The sequence below is a fragment of the Erythrolamprus reginae genome, unplaced genomic scaffold (genome assembly GCF_031021105.1).
Source record: "Erythrolamprus reginae isolate rEryReg1 unplaced genomic scaffold, rEryReg1.hap1 H_7, whole genome shotgun sequence".
Taxonomy (NCBI): Eukaryota; Metazoa; Chordata; class Lepidosauria; order Squamata; family Dipsadidae; genus Erythrolamprus; species Erythrolamprus reginae.
This window is the reverse complement of record NW_027248528.1, coordinates 1,146,072-1,157,989: the sequence shown is the minus strand read 5'-3', so window position 1 is coordinate 1,157,989 and position 11,918 is coordinate 1,146,072.

Here is an 11,918-nt window from a genome sequence, read left to right as displayed (position 1 = left end):
TCTTGTAGGTCATCTAATCCAACCCTTCATCCAAGTAAGAGACCATTTCTGACAGATGGCTGTCCATTCTCCTCTTGAAAGCTTCCAATGGTGAAGCGCTCACAACTTCTGCAGGCAAGCTATTTCATTAGTTGATTGCTATCACTCAGAAAATGTATCCTTATTTTTAGATTGAATCTCTCCTTCACACTTTTCATCCATTATTCCTTGTCTGACGTCGGGTGCTTTGGAAAATAGCTTGACTGCTCAAATAGTGGAACACTGCTATCATGTCTCCCCTGGTCCTTCTCTTTACTAAAATACTAAAACTGATTATACCTCTCAGGGGGAAGTAAAGTCTTCCAGTTGAGTTTGACTTCTTTTGATAAATCATAGATTGACATAGTTTCTTGGCAGTAGTATGGAAATTTCTTTGATTCTAATCTATTCATTACTTAGTCAAGAATATTGAATGGTCACAGGAGGGCAATCATTTTTTGTCTGCAATGCTCCAGAGTTCCACTAAGGAGCAGCAAGAAGGAAATACAGTATAGTATATTTTTTTAAAAACAGTCCTTGGCTGCCACCCAGAGGTCACCCTATATAAAAATTAATTTTTTGTTGCTTTTCTGGAGTTCATCTGGAGTTTTGCAGGCTGTATATGGGAGCACCGATGCTCATATTGAAGAAAAACAAAACTATACATTTTTAACAAGATGGAGAGGATTGGCATAGCCTGGATAGGATGATAGTGTGCCACAGCAAGTTATTTGCTGTGCATATATGTCTCAAAACTTGAATTTGAAAATGATCAAGACCTTTGTTAGAAGAATGGAAAAAGATAGTACAACTAGAATAGAATAGAATAGAATAGAATAGAATTTTATTGGCCAAGTGTGATTGGACACACAAGGAATTTGTCTTGGTGCATATGCTCTCAACGTACATAAAATAAAATATACATTTGTCAAGAATCATGTGGTACAACACTTAATGATTGTCATAGGGGTCAAATAAGCAATGAAGAAGCAATATTAATAAAAATCTTAGGATATACGCAACAAGTTACAGTCATACAGTCAACATGGGAGGAAATGGGTGATAGGAATGATGAGGAAAACTAGTAGAATAGAAGTGCAGATTTAGTAGAAAGTCTGACAGTGTTGAGGGAATTATTTGTTTAGTAGAGTGATGGCGTTCGGGAAAAAACTGTTCTTGTGTCTAGTTGTCTTGGTGTGCAGTGCTCTGTAGCGACGTTTTGAGGGTAGGAGTTGAAACAATTTGTGTCCAGGATGTGAGGGGTCAGTAAATATTTTACCCGCCCTCTTTTTGACTCGTGCAGTATACAGGTCCTCAATGGAAGGCAGATTGGCAGCAATTGTTTTTTCTGCAATTCTGATTATCCTCTGAAGTCTGTGTCGGTCCTGTTGGGTTGCAGCACCAAACCAGACAGTTATAGAGGTGCAGATGACAGACTCAATGATTCCTCTATAGAACTGAATCAGCAGCTCCTTGGGCAGTTTGAGCTTCCTGAGCTGGCGCAGAAAGAACATTCTTTGTTGTGCTTTTTTGATGATGTTTTTGATGTTAGGTGACCATTTTAGGTCTTGAGATATGATAGAACCTAGAAATTTGAAGGTCTCTACAGTTGATACTGTGTTGTCTAGTATTGTGAGAGGTGGAAGGGTGGAAGGGTTTCTCTTAAAGTCTACCACCATTTCTACAGTTTTGAGTGTGTTCAGTTCTAGATTGTTCTGGTCACACCACAAGGATAGTTGTTCAACTTCCCGTCTGTATGCAGATTCATCATTGTCTCGAATGAGTCCAATCACTGTTGTATCATCTGCAAACTTCAGTAGTTTAACAGATGGATCGTATGAGATGCAGTCATTAGTGTATAAAGAGAAGAGAAGTGGTGAAAGTACACAGCCTTGGGGGGCACCTGTGCTAATTGTATTTATTATTAGATTTTTTTAATCCCACATTTATTGTTTTTATAAATCAGTCAGTAAACATACCTAATCTTCCTTCCCCCGAAAACAACACTGTGAGGCTGAAAAAATGTGATTAGTCCATCTACTGGTAAGTGTTTTTTCATTCCTAAGGAGGAACTAGAGCTCACCATTTATTGGTTTCTAGATCAGCATTTTTAAGAACTGGACCAAACTAGCTATCTCTGTTTAAACTTTATTTAAGTTTATCTATTTGTTTAAACTGAACTGGTTTAATAGTTGAAATAATGCTAGACCAGGGGCATCGAACTCAATTTCATTGAGGACTGTATCAGGATTGCCGCCCCGAGTCTCCGGAGAGGGGCGGCATAAAAATCTAATAAATAATAATAATTGTGCTCGGAAGGTCTGGGGTGCATGTGGTAATGGTGGGTGTGATTTTGGACTTGTGGAGAGGGGCATTTGTGGTTGCCAAGTGCTAAGGCAGCAACTAACCTGAGATCCTCCCTCACTCATTATATCCTTCCTTCCTTTTCTTCTTTTTCCTTTCCTCCATTTTAATTTTTCTTCCTTCCCTCCTTTCCTTACTTTTCCTTCCTTGCTTTCTTTCCTTCTTTTCTTCTTTTTCTTTGTCTTTCCCTTTCTCCTTTCCTATCCCTTGTTACATACTCAAATGTAAAAGGGAAAAGATTTTTCCTTTTGTTTTGTTTTTAGTTTTGATAGGCAATCAAAATGGGGCACGACTCCCTCCCAGTACCCTGCTTTCTGTCTGGACAGCAAGTGCTGCAAGAGATGTTCAGGCTGAAAAAGGGTTACAGAGGCTGCAGCCAGCCCCACCCCCTATTTTCTCTACCAGAGATACCGAGGTCCAGTCTTTTGCTATTTCCAGGCCGGCCCTGCCAGCCAGTTCTAAACAACCCCCCCCAAGATGGATCCGGTCCATAGGCCTTGGGTTTGATATCCCTGTAGACCCATCTTGCTGAGTCAACCGTGAAGCTGTGGGTCTGGGACTTTTTATTTATTTATTTATTTATTTATTTATTTATTTATTTATTTATTTATTTATTTATTTATTTATTTATTTATTTATTTATTTATTTATTTATTTATTTATTTATTTATTTATTTATTTATTTATTTATTTATTTATTTATTTATTTATTTATTTATTTATTTATTTATTTATTTATTTATTTATTTATTTAGATTTGTATGCCGCCCCTCTCCGCAGGCTCGGGGCGGCTCACAACAGAATAAAAAAACAATTCATAACAAATCTAAATTGTAGTTTAAAATGTTTAAAAACCCCATTTACTAAACAAACATACATACAAACATACCATTCATAAATTGTATATGCCCGGGGGAAATGTCTCAGTTCCCCCATGCCTGACGACAAAGGTGGGTTTTAAGGAGCTTACGAAAGGCAAGGAGAGTAGGGGCAGTTCTAATATCCGGGGGGGGGAATTTGGTTCCAGAGGGCCGGGGCCGCCACAGAGAAGGCTCTTCCCCTGGGGCCCGTCAACCGACATTGTTTAGTTGACAGGACCCGGAGAAGGCCCACTCTGTGGGACCTAATTGGTCGCTGGGATTCGTGCGGCAGAAGGCGGTCCCGGAGATACTTTCCTATGGGGAGAATTCAGCTTCCCTGCCACTCTCTCTGCATGTTCCCATTCTTGCAGAAATCAGAACAACCACAGCCTTTGGTCTCTTATTTTGCCAGAATTTTAAATTTGACCTGTATTTTTATATTTTGAGGCCATGATAATAAAGAATGAAAACATTGTCTGGAAGCTCTTATTAATAGTACTTAGACTTATACATCTGCTTTTCCTAACTTCTGGTTTGCCCTTTTGGCCGTTTTTTACCATCCCAGGCTTCTGCGAGGCCTGTGCACATGCACTGGGATGGAGTGGATTGTGCACATGGGGAGGGACAGTGCAGGGAGGTTTGTGCATGTGTGAGGGGGAGAGAATTGGTTTTGGCACGTGCGTATGTGCTAGCACACGCACATACACCCTTTTGGCACTGTTCTATACAATTCAAACATGTTGGATTTGGGTTCTTTCATTGGTTAATATCATTTGACACATCTCAAATGTACATACATGCACAGTAACTTTGAAATGTAACATGTAATATTCCACAGCATCCCATAATATTCTTAATAGGATCCTTGTCTTGGCAATTTTGAACCAGACTCTACATTCCTCATGAGCAGCTTGCTGTGTTACTTCAAAGACATCTGATGTAAAAACTGATTGTGAGCAATGCTATATTGCAACCAAAGTATTGGATTTCAGATAAACAAATTTTAATGCAATGAGGGAATATTTAAATAATGAATTAAAGGGGAGGGATAAAATGGCAGGAGCGAGCACCCAGTGGACTGTATTTAAAAAAAGGCCACCTTAAAAGCCACTGGACTGTATGTAAGACAAATAACTAAAGGTAAAAGGAAGTAGAAACTGCTATAGTTTAGCAATGATGTAAGGGCTATAGTCAATGAAAAAAATCTGCCTATAAGAGGTGTAAAGAGTCTGGAAGTATAGCTGACAGAGAGGTATATAAAATGAGACAGAAGGAGGCAAAACAGATAATATATGCTGCTAAAGCTTTAAAAGAGGAAGAAATTGCCAAATCTGTAAAGAAGGGGGATAAAACCTTCAGATATATTAGTGATAGGACGAAGAAAAACTGCAGCATCACGAAGCTTAATACCGGGAATAACATACATTGATGGGAATAAGGAGGTTGCTGACCATTTCAATAGCTACTTCTGTTCAGTTTTCTCAAAAGAAACCTTACAATATAATACTATAGATGTATATAGCATTGCTTCCAGCTTTACGGATTCAGCTCCAGTGATCTTAGAAGCCAATTTCTTAGAAGAACTTGAACGATTAAAGATAAATAAGGCAATGGGTCCAGATGGCATCCACCCCAGAGTTCTTAAAGAACTCAATTTGTCCTTGCTACCTCCCTGACTGATTTGTTTAACCAATCCCTGTTAACAGGAGATGTTCCTGAGGATTGGAGAATGACCAGTGTTGTGCCTATCCACAAGAAGGGCAGTAGAGAAGAAGCTGGTAACTACAGGCCAGTTAGCTTGACATCAGTTGTAATTAAAATGATTGAGACTCTACTCAAAAAGAGGCTAGGCCAGCACCTAAAAAACAATAACTTATTGGACCCAAATCAGCATGGCTTTATTGAAGGCAAATCATGTCAGACTAATCTCATTGATTTCTTTGACTATGTCACAAAGGTGTTGGATGAAGATGGTGCCGTGGATATTGCCTATTTGGACTTCAGCAAAGCCTTTGATACGGTTCCACATAAAGAGCTGATAGATAAATTAGTGAAGATTGGACTTAATCCCTGGATAGTTCAGTGGATTTGCAGTTGGCTGAAGCATAGATATCAGAGGGTTGTTGTTAATGGCGAGTATTCTGAGCAGAGCCTGGTTATAAGCAGTGTGCCACAAGGGTCTGTTCTGGGTCCTATTCTTTTTAATATCTTTGTGAGTGACATAGGGGAAGGTTTGCCTATTTGCCAATGACTCTAAAGTGTGCAATAGGGTTGATATTCCTGGAGGCATCTGTAATATGGTAAATGATTTAGCTTTACTAGATAAATGGTCAAAGCAATGGAAACTGCAGTTTAATGTTTCCAAATGTAAAATAATGCACTTGGGGAAAAGGAATCCTCAATCTGAGTATTTTATTGGCAGTTCTGTGTTAGCACAAACTTCAGAAGAGAAGGATTTAGGGGTAGTGATTTCTGACAGTCTCAAAATGGGTGAACAGTGTGGTCGGGTGATAGGAAAAGCAAGTAGGATGCTTGGCTGCATAGCTAGAGGTATAATAAGCAGGAAGAGGGAGATTGTGATCCCGCTATATAGAGCGCTGGTGAGACTACATTTGGAATACTGTGTTCAGTTCTGGAGACCTCACCTACAGAAAGATATTGACAAAATTGAACGGGTCCAAAAACGGGCTACAAGAATGGTGGAAGGTCTTAAGCACAAAACTTATCAAGAAAGACTTAATGAACTCAATCTGTATAGTCTGGAGGACAGAAGGAAAAGGGGGGACATGATCGAAACATTTAAATACGTTAAAGGGTTAAATAAGGTTCAGAATGGAAGTGTTCTTAAAAGGAAAGTGAACACAAGAACAAGGGGACACAATCTGAAGTTAGTTGGGGGAAAGATCAAAAGCAACATGAGAAAATATTATTGTACTGAAAGAGTAGTAGATGCTTGGAAAAAACTTCCAGCAGACGTGGTTGGTAAATCCACAGTAACTGAATTTAAACATGCCTGGGATAAACATTTATCCATCCTAAGATAAAATACAGGAAATAGTATAAGGGCAGACTAGATGGACCATAGACCAATCTTCTATGTTTCTATGTTTCTATCTTAATATATAGAAGCCTTAATACAGAAATTCCTATTGTAGTTATTAATAACATTAATGAAAGAAAACCACCACTACCACCACTTCCATTAGTACAGGTAGTCCTCTACTTACAATAGTTCATTTAGCAATCATTCAAAGTTACAAGGGCCCCAAAAAGTTCTTCACACTTAACAAATATTGCAGTATTCCTATAGTCACATGATCGAAATCCAGATGCTTGAGTCATATTTATGATGGGTTGTAATGTCCTGGATTCACGTTATCCCCTTTCGCAACCTTGTGACATGCAAACTCAATGAGGAAGCCAGATTCATTTCACAACCCTGTTACTAATTTAACAACTTCAGTGATTGGCTTAACAAATGTTTCGCGTAACCAGATGAGTTTGGGGCTCAATTGTGATTGTAAATTGAGCATTGGTGGTACTGCAATGGAAATTGCAGACTGAAAAGGCCTATGTCCACTTAAAGCAGTTTTTCCTAATGCTGGCAACTTGAAGACATCTTGACTTTAACTCCCAGAATTTCCCAGCCAGCATTTGAAGTCCAGATGTCTTCAAATTACCAAGGTTGGTAAACACTGGCTTAGAGGAATGAGCCCTTTAAAAAATTGACAAATATGCACATTGCTGCATTTGGTATGCTGGATTTGTAATAATTTCTATTTCCTGTTTTTATTTTTATGAGTGTGGGTCAACCCAACCACAACAACACACAAGCACATAATAGATACAAACTAAATGTAAACCACTCCAAACTAGAGTTCAGAAAATAGGACTTCAACAATAAAGAGATCAACGCCTGGAATGCACTACCTGATTCTGTGGTTTCTACCCCAAACCCCAAAAACTTCAATCTTAGATTGTCTACAGTGGACCTCTCCCCTTTTCTAAGAGGTCTGTAAAGGCCACGCATAAGCACACCATTATACCCACCGTCCCTGTCCTACTGTCCTACTGTCTTCTTCTAATACATACATACATACATACATACATACATGCATGCATGCATGCATACATACATACATACACACACAAACAAATAAATAACTGGCCTTATAGAGGAGAACAATGCAAAACATAAATTTGCATGTAAAATACAGAAAAATGAGAAACCGTAAGTCAGCTATAGTACGTTGCATTACTGAATTAAATGTTCCCATTTCTTTTTTTGAACAGACACTAATTTACAGGTGTGTTTTTTCTAACTGAAATTTGCTAGTATCTGTTTTTCCCGGTGGTAATTTCTGAGCTGAAGAGAAAATAGCATCCTACTCTGCTGTCATTAAAAATAATCTTTCTATGCTTTGGGAAGTTGTTGTTTTTTTAAAAAAAAAAAGCACAGTCATTGCCGCATCCCATTAGTCACATAATCAAAATGCAGCCGCTTGGGAACTGAGTCCAAGTTCCAAGTGCAGAGTTTCAACTGTGAGTAAGAATAGTTTTATGAATGCATCTGTTTTGTTTCAGTTTTGTTGATGTGGGACTAGAAAGATTGCAATTTGATAGATCAGTATGATCTATACTTTTGGCTACTTCGTTAAAAATCCATGGATTCCCCCTTCCCCCACCAAATTGGTCTAGTTTGACAATACTACTTTTGATTTTAAAAAAAACCCAAAAACCTGAAGAGTAAAGCAGCAATTCTCAAAGGTTAATTCCTTAACTTAAAAACTTGGTAACAGTGACAGCTAGCTCATTGTTATCAGTCATATTCACATAACTAATTGTTTCTCAACTGCCAGAGAAAAGAAACCCTTTGATGTAGCTGAAGATAGGCCAAATCCTCTCTAGTGTAATTATCATATCCCTATATCCAATCTGCAAATCTAAAAGGTGATCAGAGGCTTTTAAATTTCATCTGTAGTCTCAGAAAGGTGAGAAATTTAGATTTTCCTATAGATCAGTCACAACTGGTAAACAGGAACAATTAAGTCATCTTAATTTCCAATTCTAATCATTAAATAATAAATATTAATACTGTCTAATTTTATATTTTATTTAGTATATAGCAGTGACGGTGAACCTTTTTTTCCTCGGGTGCCGAAAGAGTGTGAGGGCACACTATCGTGCATGTGCAAGTGCCCACCCATAATTCAATGCCTGGGGAGGATGAAAACAGCTTCCCCCAACCCTGGAGGCCCTCTGGAGGCCGGAAATGGCCTGTTTCCCAACTTCTGGTGGGCCCAGTAGGCTCATGTTTTGTCCGTCCATTACCCTGGGGGGGGATTATTGACCCCCTCAGAGAGGGTTCGCAACTTGGGCATCCTCCTTGATCCACAGCTAACATTGGAACACCATCTTTCAGCTGTGGCGAGGAGGGCATGTGCCCAGGTTTGCCTGGTGCACCAGTTGCGGCCCTATTTGGACAGGGAGTCATTGCTCACAGTCGCTCATGCCCTCATCACCTCGAGGTTCGATTACTGCAATGCTCTCTACATGGGGCTACCTTTGAAAAGTGTTCGGAAACTTCAGATCGTGCAGAATGCGGCCGCGAGAGCTATCGTGGGGCTTCCCAGATTCGCCCACGTTTCTCCAACACTCCGTGGCTTGCATTGGCTGCCGATCAGTTTCCGGTCACAATTCAAAGTGTTGGTAATGACCTTTAAAGCCCTACATGGCATCGGACCAGAATACCTCCGGGACCACCTTCTATTGCACAAATCCCAGTCGGCCTTCTCCGGGTCCCATCTACTAAACAATGTCATTTGGCGGGCCCCAGGGGAAGAGCCTTCTCTGTGGCGGCCCCGGCCCACTGGAATCAACTCCCCCAAGAGATTAGAACTGCCCCCATTCTCCTTGCCTTTCACAAATTACTTAAGACCCACCTGTATCGCCAGGCATGGAGGAACTGAGACAGCTCCCCCAGGCTTTTATGTTTCATGTTTGGTATGTGTGTGCTGCATGGTTTTAAATGATGGGGTTTTGTATGTTTTAATATTAGATTTGTTTCATTGTAATATTAAGGAGTCGCGGCATTAGAAAGTTGAGAACCATTTGTTAGTTTAGAAGAAAGCGGGAGCAGATATTTTTTAGGAGACTGTAATTCAGTTCCTGTAATTCCCAGGTTGTTTTAAAGTTATTAAAGAGGATTGTTTTAAAGTTATTTCTAGAGCATGATGATCATCAGAGGGCTTCCCAGAGATTTTGTGATACTTATATAACTACTATCATATAGGCAGGGCCTAGGGGAAGAGCCTTCTCTGTGGGGGCCTCGGCCATCTGGAATCAACTCCCCCCTGGAGATTTGTACTGCCCCCACCCTCCTTTCGCAAGAGTCTTAAGACTCATTTATGCCGCTAGGCTTGGGGCCATTAGATTCTTGCCACCTGGCCAATGAACGTATTGAGAGAAAGTTGATCAAATGGGAATTAGTGTTTTTTATGGGTTTTGATTCTTTAGATATTATATTTAATTAATTGGATTTAAGATGTTATACATTGTTTTATTATGTTGTAAGCCGCCCCGAGTCCTCGCAGAGGGTCGGCATAAAAGTCCAATAAATAAATAATAAATAGTGGACATTTCCAAGGGGTCAAAAAAATCTAAATAAGCTATTTTGGAGCCAGAGCATCCTCAAACTAGTCAGTTAATGAAATGTAGATACGGTATCTTTCTCAATTAAAAAACAACAACAACCATTAAGCTCTTTGATGTCATGCTATGTCTGTCACCAGTTTTGAAAAACAAAATTCTGGTCTCTTCTCTGCCCCATCTTTTTATTTATTTTTTGCCAGAATGCTTAAGCAGGAAATGATGGGACAGAGGTCAGGATTCTTGCTCCCCATGCAAAATGAAAGGAGACAAGGCGAAACTACTGCACACCACGAGCAGCAGCATGCATTCACAGAGCAGATTTTGCTGCAACCTTGCCATTTGTAAAGAAAAAAAATAGCACAAATGAAATTTGAATAAATCAAAATTCTTCTCTATTGGTTTTGGTCTAGAGCAGAAGAAATTTCAAGTTTAAAGGAAGATCAGTTCCTCCTACTTTAATCTACAAAGTAAGTGTTCTCCTAGAACTGTTATTTGAACCGGCTCTTCAGAACTCCTTTATGAGTGTTAGAATTTTAGAATATCAAAACATATCTTGGAAACTTTCACACAACAGGGAAAAGGAAAAAAAACCACCTAGATGTTGGGTCATAAGGGGCTAGGGATGAACTAACTACTGATTTACACTAAAGGCAGATGTAGAATTAGTTTTCCCCTAATTTTAATGTTAGGACTATAAATTCCTACCTTGCTGGTTGAGAAATGAGGTATTTCCTGACAGTGAGAACAATTAATCAATGAACAGCTTGCTTCCTCCCAGGAGGAGTTATGGGCGCTCCATCGCTGGAGGTTTTCAGGAAACAATTGGACAGCCATTTGTCTAAGGACTCTTGTTGGGGTAGGGGGTTGAATTAAAAGACCTCCCTGCCAGCCCAATGGTTCCATGAGGTCCAGAATATCTTCGGGACCGCCTCCTGCCGCACGAATCCCAGCGACCGGTTAGGTCCCACAGAGTCGGCCTTCTTCGGGTCCCGTCGACCAAACAATGTCGTCTGGCGGGACCCAGGGGAAGAGCCTTCTCTGTGGGGGGCCCGACCCTCTGGAACCAGCTCCCCTCTGAGATTAGGATTGCCCCCACCCTCTCTGCCTTTTGTAAACTCCTTAAGACCCACCTCTGCCGTCAGGCATGGGGGAACTAAAACACCTCCCCCTTGCCCATGCTGTTTTGTTGATTGATTGACTGTGTGCCTGTTTTTTATATATATTGGGATTGTTTTATGAAATTACTAATTTTAAATTGTAATTAGATTTGTGGGCATTGGATTTGTTATTGGGTACTGTTTTTATTATTGTTGTGAGCCGCCCCGAGTTTTCGGAGAGGGGCGGCATATAAATCCAATAAATCTAATCTAATCTACCGTAATCTAATCTAATCTAAATCCAGGATGCCCTGATTTATTAAGATTGAAGCTGACCTATTAGCAGATGGCCAAAATAACTAATCACTGAAACTGAAGGATCCACCATTCCCATGTGAGCCTGTGTCTACAGCACTTCCCATCACTCACTGAGACAGGGTCAATCCACACGGGCCTAAGAGTCCATTGGAGTAATGAAATTATAGAGAATGGTAGGCTATTTGGAATGAGTTGGGCCTTGGAACGTAAACAAGAGTCTATGGAAATATTTACTGACCCCCCTCGCATCCTTAACATAAACTGTTTTAACTCCTACCCTCAAAACACTGCTAAAGAGCACTGCACATCAAGACAACTAGACACAAGAACAGTTTTTTCCTGAACTCTGCTGAACGAGTAATTCACTCAACATTGTCAAACTATTTACTAAGTCTGCACTACTATCACTACTAGTTTTTTCTCATCATTCCTATCACCCATTTCCTCCCACTTATGACTGTAACCTGTTGCTTGTATTCTTAAGATTTTTATTAATATTGTTTCCTCATTGCTTATTTGACCCTTATGATAATCATTAAGTGTTGTACCTCATGATTCTTGACAAATGTATCCTTTTCCTCTATGTACACTGAGAGCATATGCGCCAAAG